Below are 11,196 nucleotides of genomic sequence, written 5' to 3'. Positions count from 1 at the left end.
TTCAGAAATAGACCTTTATGACAAAAGCACTTTCAAAATTATTTCTGACATCCGGTATTGGGAACGATACATTTAGAAGAACACCCGTGACTGAAGGCCTCATTTCTTCTTTGAAACCTCACTCGTCCCTTCAGGAACAAACTTGCTTCAAAACTCAAATCAGAAGAGAAAAGCTAGCCCTGACTGGTTTGGCTCAGTGGATAGAGCATCGGACTGTGGACTGAAGGGTCCCAGGTTCGATTCCAATCAAGGGCATGTACCTTGGTTGCGGGTACATCCCCAGTATAGGGGGTGTGCAGGAGGCAGCTGATTGATGTTTCTCTCTCTCATCAATATTTCTCTCTCATCGATGTTTCTAACTCTCTATCCCTCTCTGTAAAAAAAAAATCAATAAAATATGCTTTAAAAAAAAAGAGAGAAAAGCTAATTAAAATCTTAAAACTATTGACAGTATTTATCATAATAAGACAAACCACGAACACCAGGTTCTAATTACGGGATGATACAGAATTTGAGTTAGCCAAAAGGTAGAGCAGCCCATTTCTGGTTCCTGATCACACAGACACTAGATTTACTGACTTAAGTAAGTGCTTTCCCGTGTCATTTCCATTTAGGTGTCCGGAGTAATAGCATTTATTGCTGCCTACGACGAGACCTGCACACGCATGTGTTTCCAACCTCACAATGAATGAGGATCTAGTTAAGGCACCTGGGGAGCAAAGGAAAGGGTAATAGTGGGTCTTATGGGGTCCTCAAGGGACTAATAACTCCAGGTGGTCTTAGAAATCATGGAGAATATCCCAGCAGGAGACTTGGGAGGATGCCAGGGATGTGCAGCTGGTGGGGCGTTCAAGTCCTCTTCACTATCGGCTTCAATGCAGGCCCTCGTCACTCCTAGGGCAGCCCTGCCGTGAGCCGTAATTACATTACAGTCTCCAGATTATCACCCACAAGTCATTTCTCAAATGTGCTCCTTAAGTGATATCTTGAAAGCCACAAACTATCAGCTAGGAAGAGACAATGAGAGGCACAACTGTAAAACCCAGGACCGCAATTCATCGGAGGTCACTGTGAGCCCCCCACCCATCTCCTCCCATCCTCAGCTCCCCCTTCCTTGGCCTTCAGGGAGAAAAGCCTTTGGCTGCTCTTAAAAACTCATGCAGGCCTCAAAGGAAGAATGAGTTCTTTCCACTTCTAGGTCCCCACGTTTGAATTCTAAATCTGTCCCTTAACAATTACATAACCTTTAGGCTATTATTCTTTAGGTCTCAGTTTTACCCTCTGTGAAATAGGGAGAAGACCCTTCCTGAGGCTGTTGTCAGGCCTAAATGAAATAATATATATAGTGCCTGGGCCAAGTGATGCCCATGGTATGTCCCCAAGAAATAGTGACAATGTGAGTTGTTAGGATTGACTGACGGGCTTCTCCAGACTGCATTTTGTTAACTTTCTCAACCATCCTACAGGGAGTGTCAAGAAACTTCTAGCACATGACAGTGCCCAACCGTCAGACTTCCTAATTCAGAAAATAAGTATGCCAGGGCAGTTTTCACTTATTCTTTGAACAGACATTTACTGGGAATTTTTTGTCCGTTGGGCTACATGTTAAGGGCAGGAGACAAAATTTAAAAAAAGAAACCCTTGTCCTCATAATGGTGAAAATGTATATACTAATTGCAAAAAGGGGTCATGTGGATAGGAGAGGAGATTATTAAGGAGGGGTCTTATAAAAATGGTCTCACAAACGGATATGGTTTTGCTTCTAAATGGATTTTCTCTTCTGTTTGTTACTTTATTATTTAACATTTGAGTGGCTGCATTGTGCTGAAGCATCCATCTTATATAAAAACTGCTGTTTGAAATTTTAACCCTGATATTTGGCTTCTATAAATGCTTGATTGCTTAAATAATAAGGAAATTAAGACTACTCCCACTTCAGAGAGGCCATTAAACCTTCCCCGGACAAAATTATCAGTGCTGGCACCAGGCCGAGCCTTTGGTTGAGGTCTCAAGGCCCCAGCACATAGGGGCTCTTTAAGAACTTGCAAAAGGGGTCGGAAAGACCCCATATTTGGAAGACAAAGAAGGTAAAAACATAAATAGGGAAAGTTCCTCCATGTGGGGGCCCAGAATTTGAGAGACATCTTCCTCTGGACCCGCGCATAATAAATGTAACTCCATCTAAGTGTTGCTTGGTTCTTCTCCAGTTTTCTGTAACAGTGCCAGGTCCATAAATGACATTAGCCTTGGAGCAAAGTAAAAAATGCCAAGGTAAAACATGCAGTTTCGATCAGTGCCTGATACTGTGACCCACCATTCCCAGGACTTCAGGAGGCTCAGTGTCCCTCAATCGTTACGGCAGACTGAGGGTAATAGAGCAACGTGAAGGGGAAGCCCCCACATACCCTGGCCGTGGGAGACAGGATGGCCAAGGCCTCAGTACTGACTCAGACGCCAGAGGGGACAGAAGTGAGAAGGAAAGACTCGGAGAGGCTCAGCGATACCAGAGTGAAGAAGACGATTGGGCACAAGGCCTCTGCAGCCATATCCCAGCCATGGCCACTCACGCCACGCCTGGAGCCCAGGGAAAGGAGTGTGGAATCCCTTGTCACGTCCTGCATGATTCAGGGTTCCCGTTCAGGTCCGGTTTCTGGAGAAGGCCGCAATCAAAATGAAAAGAAGCTAGAAAAGAATCAATTTGGGTAAATGGGGGGCCAGGCGAGAGCCCACCTCTAGTGGGAGGACTACTCACTGCTCTGGCCTTTGCCATCCCTTTTATTGGGGTTCTGAGATACACCCATATCCTTTAGGAAGGAAATTCCAATAATAGACAATCAGCAAAAATTTACATATGATTAACAGGTGAGAGTTGCTTTAACTACCAATGTCTCAACTAAACAATGAGTGACTAGCTCTGACCATTCAGAGCGATTAAGGTTGACCAAAGCATTCCGGATTCCCTTTTCACATTTAACTTCCAATGTCTCAATGTTTGGTTTCCGGCAAAGGAGCCTGTCCGAAATCGCACCTCAGCTTCCCCCCTCTGCACCAGGCATAGCAAAGGGCTTGGTCCGGAAGCTCTATTGTAACCTCAACCCTGATTATGTTTCTCAGAGGGGCTTCATAATGAGATAGAAGTCTAATGAATAGCCATCTTTTGAAATCAGAAAGCACTTCGGCCAGTTACTAGTAAATGCTTGCAATTGTGTAATATAAATGTTTACTCGGCACACAATGCAGGATTTATCCTCAGGACAAGGCAATGGCCTGCCATGAGTGACTCGATTTATACTGCTCCTTAGGCCCAGGTACTGTTTGCAAAACGCTTTAAAGGCTTTCTTCTAAATATAAGCTGGAAAGCCAAGATAAGCCCTTGTTTATAGCATCCAAACTCTTAGCAAATGGCCTAGGCTGTGAATTATGAATTAGCAAGATTTCATTCTTTTTCTTCAAGAAAATGAGAAGCATCACTTCCTGCAGAAAACCTAAACAAGTCCTTGGAACGGTGGCATTAAAAAGCCTCTCAGTAATATGAGGTTACATGTGGAGAAAGGTCAAGGTCTTGAGGAGTGCACCATTTAAAAATAAAAAGCACAGGGAACATCAACACTTTATTCTGAAAAGCCTGGTGTATGTTCTGCACTCTGTCCCCTGGTGAAGGAGCAATTATCCCCCTCACAATGGAGCCATGTTCTACTTTCCCTTAGAGATAGAGAACACAAGGTATTTAAATATGAAGTTTATCTTTTTTAAATATATTTTTATTGATTTCAGAGAGGAAGGGAGAGGGAGAGAGAGAGAAACATCAATGATGAGCGAGAAACATTGATTGGCTGCCTCCTGCATGCCCCCTACTGGGGATTGAGCCCACAACCAGGACATGTGCCCTTGACCGGAATCCAACCTGGGACCCTTCAGTCTGCAGGCTGACTCTCTATCCACTGAGCCAAACCGACTAGGGCTGAAGTTTATCTTCAGCATCCTTTCCCTGTCCCATTTGGTACCTCTCTGCCATCTCTTGGAACTAGTTTACTACCCCAAGCCCAAACTTCTTTGTCTTGTCAATGCTTCACAAATTTACTGTTGCTTTGTCTGAAAGATATAAAAGCTACTTGTTTTTGGTCACTTATTTGAACCTCATATTTTTGAGGTTCCTGTACATTAAAATTTTAATTTGATTTTCCCCCTGTCAATCTGTCTTATGTCAATTTAGTTATTAGAGCCATCAAAGAACCTAGAAGGAAAGAAAGGAAACATTTTCTCCTCCTACAGGAGGTCAGTGGGAAAGTGTAGTGGTAGCAAACTCTGTTATCTTTGCATACTTCATATAAACATACTCATTAATGAATTCACTAAGTGGTATATATTTAGGTTATTGGAATTTTGATATGCAGACATTCTTGGTGAATTAATATAAAGCAAACTGGAGTTTCTAATTCCAGGGGAACATATTATTTTTTTCCTCTAAAGAAGTAAACTATAAGTTCAAACTACCTCAAAATTTGTAATTGAACAGCTTTTCATAAATTTATAAGTGTATGCACATGCATATTAGCTTCTATGTGAGTTAAGTATATCTGGAAGGCTTCAAAAGAAAAACAAAAAGATTAACATTGAGTAAATGAGGAAAATGAAAAGTATGCAGACTTTGTTATATTTCCTTTTGTGCCTTTTGAATTTGTCATACAAACACATTATTTATTATTAAATAGTATTTGTAAGTCCCCCTCCTGAAACTGCTGACCTCTTAAAACTGAATGGAGAGAAAGGAGAATTTATGCAGGTCTAACTCTACAGAAAGATTTTCCAGGGAAAAATGGCGCTGAACTGACCCTGACCAGTTTGGACAACTTAAATCTATACACAGATGTGAGAAAGGGTACAATGGTTGTCTCATTAGGGAATGGTAATCTCATTTGCAAAATGCTGATTAGAATTATACATAAACTACAGGCCCAGTGCATGAAATTCATGCCCAGGTGGGATCCCTAAGCCTGGCCAGTGATCAGGGCCTATCAGGGCCATTTTGCCCAGTCCTGATTGGGGCTGGGCCTGCTGGGGCCTGCCGGATAGGGGGGAGGGGGGAAACTGGGGGAGGTTGGCTGGTTGTGGGAGGTTGGCTGTGAGAGCACACTGACCACCAGGGGCCAGCTCCTGCGCTGAGCATCTGCCCCCTGGTGGTCAGTGTGCATCATAGTGACTGGTCAACTGGTTGTTCCGGTTGTTCTGGTCGTTCCAGTCATTCAGTCATAAAGGTCGCTTAGGCTTTTATATATATGGATGTTATTTAAAATCATCTCATATAGAACATATACTGAAAAGAAATGGTACTGTATCTAACATCTATCCACCTATGATGGATCCACTGAGGAAGCCATGTTTAGTATTTTCTTCCCATGATTAAGTCTATGTTGACAAACAGTATGTTTATATACCTATTTACAGATTCAAGAATTGCACACATTAACCATCCACTCCCTGCTGCAATGGACCAGGGTTTAGCTCACTTACATCAGTCCCCACCTCCTCCCACCATCCACTGAAAATAGTTACATCACTATTTTTTTTTTTTAGGTTTTCCATTTGTTGTATTCACAACTGTAAATAATCTATTTTCTTCTTTATTTCTTATTCCACCAATTGATACAGTATCTCTTGACTTTTCACACTGTATTATGAGAACATTCCTATCTCTGCTCTTCTCTTAGCTCTCTCTTCACCTTTGGTCCTCCAAACACTGTTATCAATGTTTTACATTGCCATGGTGATAACGTTTACATTCTGTTTTCAACCCTAACTATCTAATCCATATTTTATTTTAAAAGGCTTATCCTAAACATTGGAATTTTAAAGCAGTGCTTACTTATTACCATAAAATTGTTTACTCTATAGTTAAATAGCATATGATTAGATTTTATTTCTTGTAGAGCTTTTAATTTTTCCTAGAGCTCCTAACTAGTGTTTTATTTTCCTTCCATTGTTTAACTTTTCAAAATTTTAAGAGCTCAAGACGTTTTTCTACTATTTTCATTTTTCTTCTGCAAGTTGAGGTCATGTTTTCCACCATCTCCTTCCCAGAGCTTCCATTTGCTGCTGCGTTAGTACTGCAGTCTAAGCTTGCTAACACAACTCTCTTCCTAAAGCTTCCCTTCCTGGCTGTCCTGGTTATGTCCCCACCTCCTTAATGGGCCCTTTGACTAGAGGGAAAGCACAGGCAACATGTCCCTCCAGCTACTACAATGAGACACTCTGCAGCCTGAGGGCTTGGGCTTCTTGAGGAAAGGAACTAATGAGAAAAGTCAAAATCCCACATTCTGTGCTCCTCTTTTACATCCCTCCAGAGCAGTAATCTGTCTTTTCAAGAAGTTCCCTAAACTGATGACTCAAATAAGGCAACTCAAAACTTGATTTTAAATTAGTTTTTTAACTCATGCCAGTTGTGATTCATTCAGTTTCATATTGAAATATTGTCCTTTATTTTTCTTTCCAGGATTATTTGACAGACTCTAAATAGAACCACTTCTTTATAATAAAGACTGCCTAATTGTCAGAAAGAGGTAAAATATCATGCATGAACTAATGACTAAGATTTCACTCTATTTTACCAAGGTAAAATAATGACCTATTTTTCTCAAGTCTCCTTCTTGTGAGCCTGTAAGATGGGATAGGCAAGGAGGTGTATGATTACTCACCAACCTGATTAACTTTCTCCTCTGTTTGACAAAGTACCGTGTCATAGTTATATGCAGCCCTGCTTCCATTTAAACATCTATGTGACAAATATTCTTCAAATAAAAAGAATAGACTTGAGTAATGTGACCAATCCAGCTTACATAATTTGTTAGTGCAGTTAGTTCTGACTCAGAAGGTCTCAGAATTAATGGAATGCATAAAAGATGGCAGTCTCACTTTTCCTTCTCTTACAATGGTTCAATTTATGCCAAACGCTAACCCGTTTATACAGAGATCAATATCTTAAAGATATTTGATGTGCAAATGGCTTGTTTTACTCGTTTCCAATTTAAAAAATATGACCTAGAAAATTTACTTTGTTTACAGAGTCCTCTGTCCTCTCTTTTACTTTTTGCTCAGTGAACATTTACTAAATGTTCAGTATTTATAGCTTTCTTCTATTTACCAGGCACAGAGCTAGGTTCTTGGAGGAATCAAAATAAGTGAAATACTAATACCTCACTCCAAGTATCTGAAAATACAGATAGAGACACAAAAAATGTCAATATGAAACAAAAAATATCTAAAACAATTAATAATCAAGGGCTACATTGTGAGGCTACCTGTGGGTTATTGGGATGCAAACACTTCAAACCAATTTATTGACTGTGAAGCACAATTTTTTTTCATTGTGTCTGGAACATTCTTTAACATCTTGAGTATGTTTTCTTTTTCTCTGCGTGATGGGTATTCAATTAAAAGATTAATGTTTGTTTTTGAAAGTTGACTCTAAATATCAACATTTATGTGTGCGCATGACTTTGAATAGGGCCTATCATTCTAACTAAAATCATACAAGTAAGACTCCTTACCTTTGCAAGTAATGAATTCAGAGGTATGACATTTTAGTTTAAAGTGTATCTGTAGTATCCTAAGACCAGCCTTAATGCAATGGGGCAGTCATCACTCAAGTCCGTCTGAGTAAACATTTTAAACACCAACCCGGTGGCTAAGAACTTATGATATAGGATTATTTCACTTTAGAAAATAGGTATTTTGAGAAAACCCTAAAAACAGAAAATCAGAATTACATTAAACCATATGAAATTGACAGTTGTGCAGGTCAAAATATCATAATTTTACATGATTCATCATAGAGTATGAGTCTCTCTTCCCCTGAGTTCTCCTGGTAACCACTACCTATAGATTAGATTTGCCTCCCCCCAAAAATAAAAAAATTAAACAGAAAAAGGAAAGATTACTTTTATTTCTAAAATCTTAATATTTAAATTAGAGGGTAGGTAAATCATCTTCAGAGCATTCAAAATAGGCAAATGACCTTTGCTAATTTCGATGAAGTTCATTGAAGTTCCTTTGTGGATCCCTTACCTCAGCTAAGAAGAGCTAGTATAACAATATGCATATTTGATTTTCTATAAATTAAATGGCAGGTAGTGTTTTTTCTGGACCCTTTTAGACTTTTGTATAGGAAATTAGGAAAAGAGGACAGCAAGAGAAATATTTGTCAGCCTTGACCCAGAGCTCTTGGGACAAAGAGGAATAATATACTAAGGTCTATTCAAGCTTTGGCTTCTCACAGATCATTACAACCAAGATGCCAATTAACACTAAATGTGACAGTGGCTTTTGTGACGTGGACAGCTGGCCCCTCAAAGATACACAAGGACCACCTGCTCATATAACATAGGCCACCAAACGGGCAGCAGATGGTGACAACATTTGAATGTTATTATAATAGTCACTTTCACCTCGGCTCTCTTTGAACTGGACATCAGGAGAAAAAGCTGTAAAATTCATATTTGATTTTTAGAACAATATGGTTCTCTATAAATCTCATATGTATGACTTTCTTGTGGCCGAAGAATCATTCCTGGGCATTGGTGGTGCAGCAGAGTTCTGCGTCACGTGGCAATTAGAAGCAATGGGCGTAACCAAGGCATACTGGACCTGCTAAGAGGCCCTTATGGAAAGCTTGGAGAAGAGAACTGTAGGAAAAGTAGCTATAGGAAAAGACTCAAGCGAGGTGATGGAATTGGGGATTGGGAAAAAGCAAAAAACGGTTGTCATTAAAGGTAAGTATCAAAGCAGCAAGAGGGGCCAAGACATGCACATTTGGGGCTACATATCTCATCTCCTTAAATTTGCTCCTGGCTGTACAGATATTAAAAAAAAAATCCTAAAAACTTGTGAACATGCTATTGCCCACCAAAAAAAAAAAAATGAGGTGCAAATAAATACAAATCTATCAATAAATATGTACTCGGAGGCAAGAGAACCTTCAAGGAGTTGACATAACTTCCCAAAGCGGAAGAAAATATTCTGTTGAATTGGCTGATGCTCCACACACAGCAGAATAGTTATAAAATAAAACTGAGCAAACAATTCTGGAAACATGGTCTGAACTTCAGACAAGGAGGAATCCAGGGTTGTATTCCATGGGGAGGAAGGGACCTGAGACATCAGGCCTAAATCCTTAGTAAAGAAAATAACATTGTCCAGGGAGCTAGTAGAGATCATGAGTAAAAGTGCCTAGCAAATTATACAATAATAGCCAAAATAACATAGAGATTCCACTCATGTTATTTATCCTGCATTATCGCCTGACAGGGTCTCTACTTACCTATATAAAAAAAAAAAACAGACTCTCATTTCCCTAACAACATAGGTGAACTTTTTTGAAACGGCAGCCAGATGTCCAATAGGATTTCCTGAATTTCATAATACAACAAACTTAGCAGGTGGCCTAAGTCTCTAAATAAACTGTTAGGGCTTTAGAGGGGGTGGGGAGGGAAGGTTAGCTTAGAAAAATGGAGTCAGTATAAAAAAGATTCTGGGAAAAAAGCAAAAGGAATGATTGGAGAAAATAATATTGGTAAAAATTGACAAATGCCTCTCAGTATTATGTCAAACATGTTTACTGAGCTGCACAATTAATAAAAAAATATTCTGTACCAGAGTCCCTGATTATTATTCCACACAGGACAGAACACCTCTTCATTATCCCTTTTTGAATTGATTGTGTACATCAAACAGTCGAGATATAAATAAAATATGCCTGCATGCATAATACCCTCACATTAAAGCTGGAGGCAATTAACCTATGATTTCTCATTAATTAAATTAAAATAACCTTCTAAAAAATGTCTGAAATCAAAACAGATTTCTTTCTGTGTAGATTTTCCTCACAATGATGCAGGGAGGCTGTTTACCAAATTTATCACACCAATAGAAAAAATGCTATTTCTGATTTTATCCCAAGCTCATCTCCAGTTTTCCCCTGAGGTTCCAGTTTCATTTCACTAAATCCGATTACAATATCAGGGTTTTGTTTTGGTGTGGTTTTTTTTCCCTTATGTCTTTAAAAATACCTGTTTTCATCAAGATTTTTTTTCTTTTAAATTGTTCAAGCACCTTCTCCCTTAGCAGGACCTATATTATATAGTATAAAGCTGCAAATTATTTGGTGAATTTGCTGAATTCAGATAGTTGAAGCACATAATTGAGATGTGAGAAGGGCACAATGGGGCCTGAATGTGGGGCTGCCCTCAGCATGGCTGGGAAGTTCTCACTACCTTCTATTCATGGTCTTTCCAATTCTCACCTACTTCCCTGACTCCCAGTTATGCCAAGTTGTTAGTTACTTCATATTTCAGTATGTCTCCTCCATCGTATATTTTTATTTTAAAATAGGCATAAAAAGATATGTATCACCAAAGACTAGATCCTTAAAAATAGACTTTTTTGTTTTCCTTTACTCTAACGTCCTTTGCAGATCCCCTCAGATCCCATGATATTAAGAGACCACATGGCCACTATTGCCCCCACCTAAAGCCTACCCTTCTTAGGCCACAAGCAGATGATAAAAATTTTCTTAAACACTAGGCATTGACTGATTAATCTCTTCTCCAATGGGAAAAGCGTAACTATTCACTCTTCTTCCCATATTCTGAGACTCTGCCTGACAGTGCTTTCACATGGGGAGTCCTCAATGAATGATGCCATGTCTTATTGAGTTTTAAGCCTAGATTCATTCCTTTCCTCCAAATCAACTCCCCATCTCATTGACCACAGGCTGTTAGTGACTGCAATTATCTTCTAGTCCCCTTGGAGACATCTTTCACTTCTCTGTCACCCTTTCTTAATCCTTTTATTGATTTCCTCACAAGGTGTTATCATTTCCTCTTTCAAAAGATTGAATTACTTCCTTTTCTTGATGCCAACCACCACAGCCTAATATAGACACACAGGACTTTGCCCTTATCAATCTAATCTTTCCCTTCCAGCTCTCTGGTCCCACTCAATGACCCTAAATTATCTCTCAACCATGTGCATTACCTGTACTCTTTCACGTCTTCCTTCAGCCTTGTTTTGCCCTTGACCTCCTCCTCACATGCCTACATCGGCTGTATGGCACACATTGTTCATTGCCTATCCCTGCTAGTAGGACCCTGGACTTTTTATTCTAAAGGCAAGAGAGAGTTTACACTCTTACAAAGGATGGCT

The sequence above is a fragment of the Eptesicus fuscus genome, chromosome 19 (assembly GCF_027574615.1).
Source record: "Eptesicus fuscus isolate TK198812 chromosome 19, DD_ASM_mEF_20220401, whole genome shotgun sequence".
NCBI classification, from domain to species: Eukaryota; Metazoa; Chordata; class Mammalia; order Chiroptera; family Vespertilionidae; genus Eptesicus; species Eptesicus fuscus.
The sequence above is the reverse complement of the archived record's forward strand: the minus strand, read 5'-3'. Positions refer to the sequence as shown.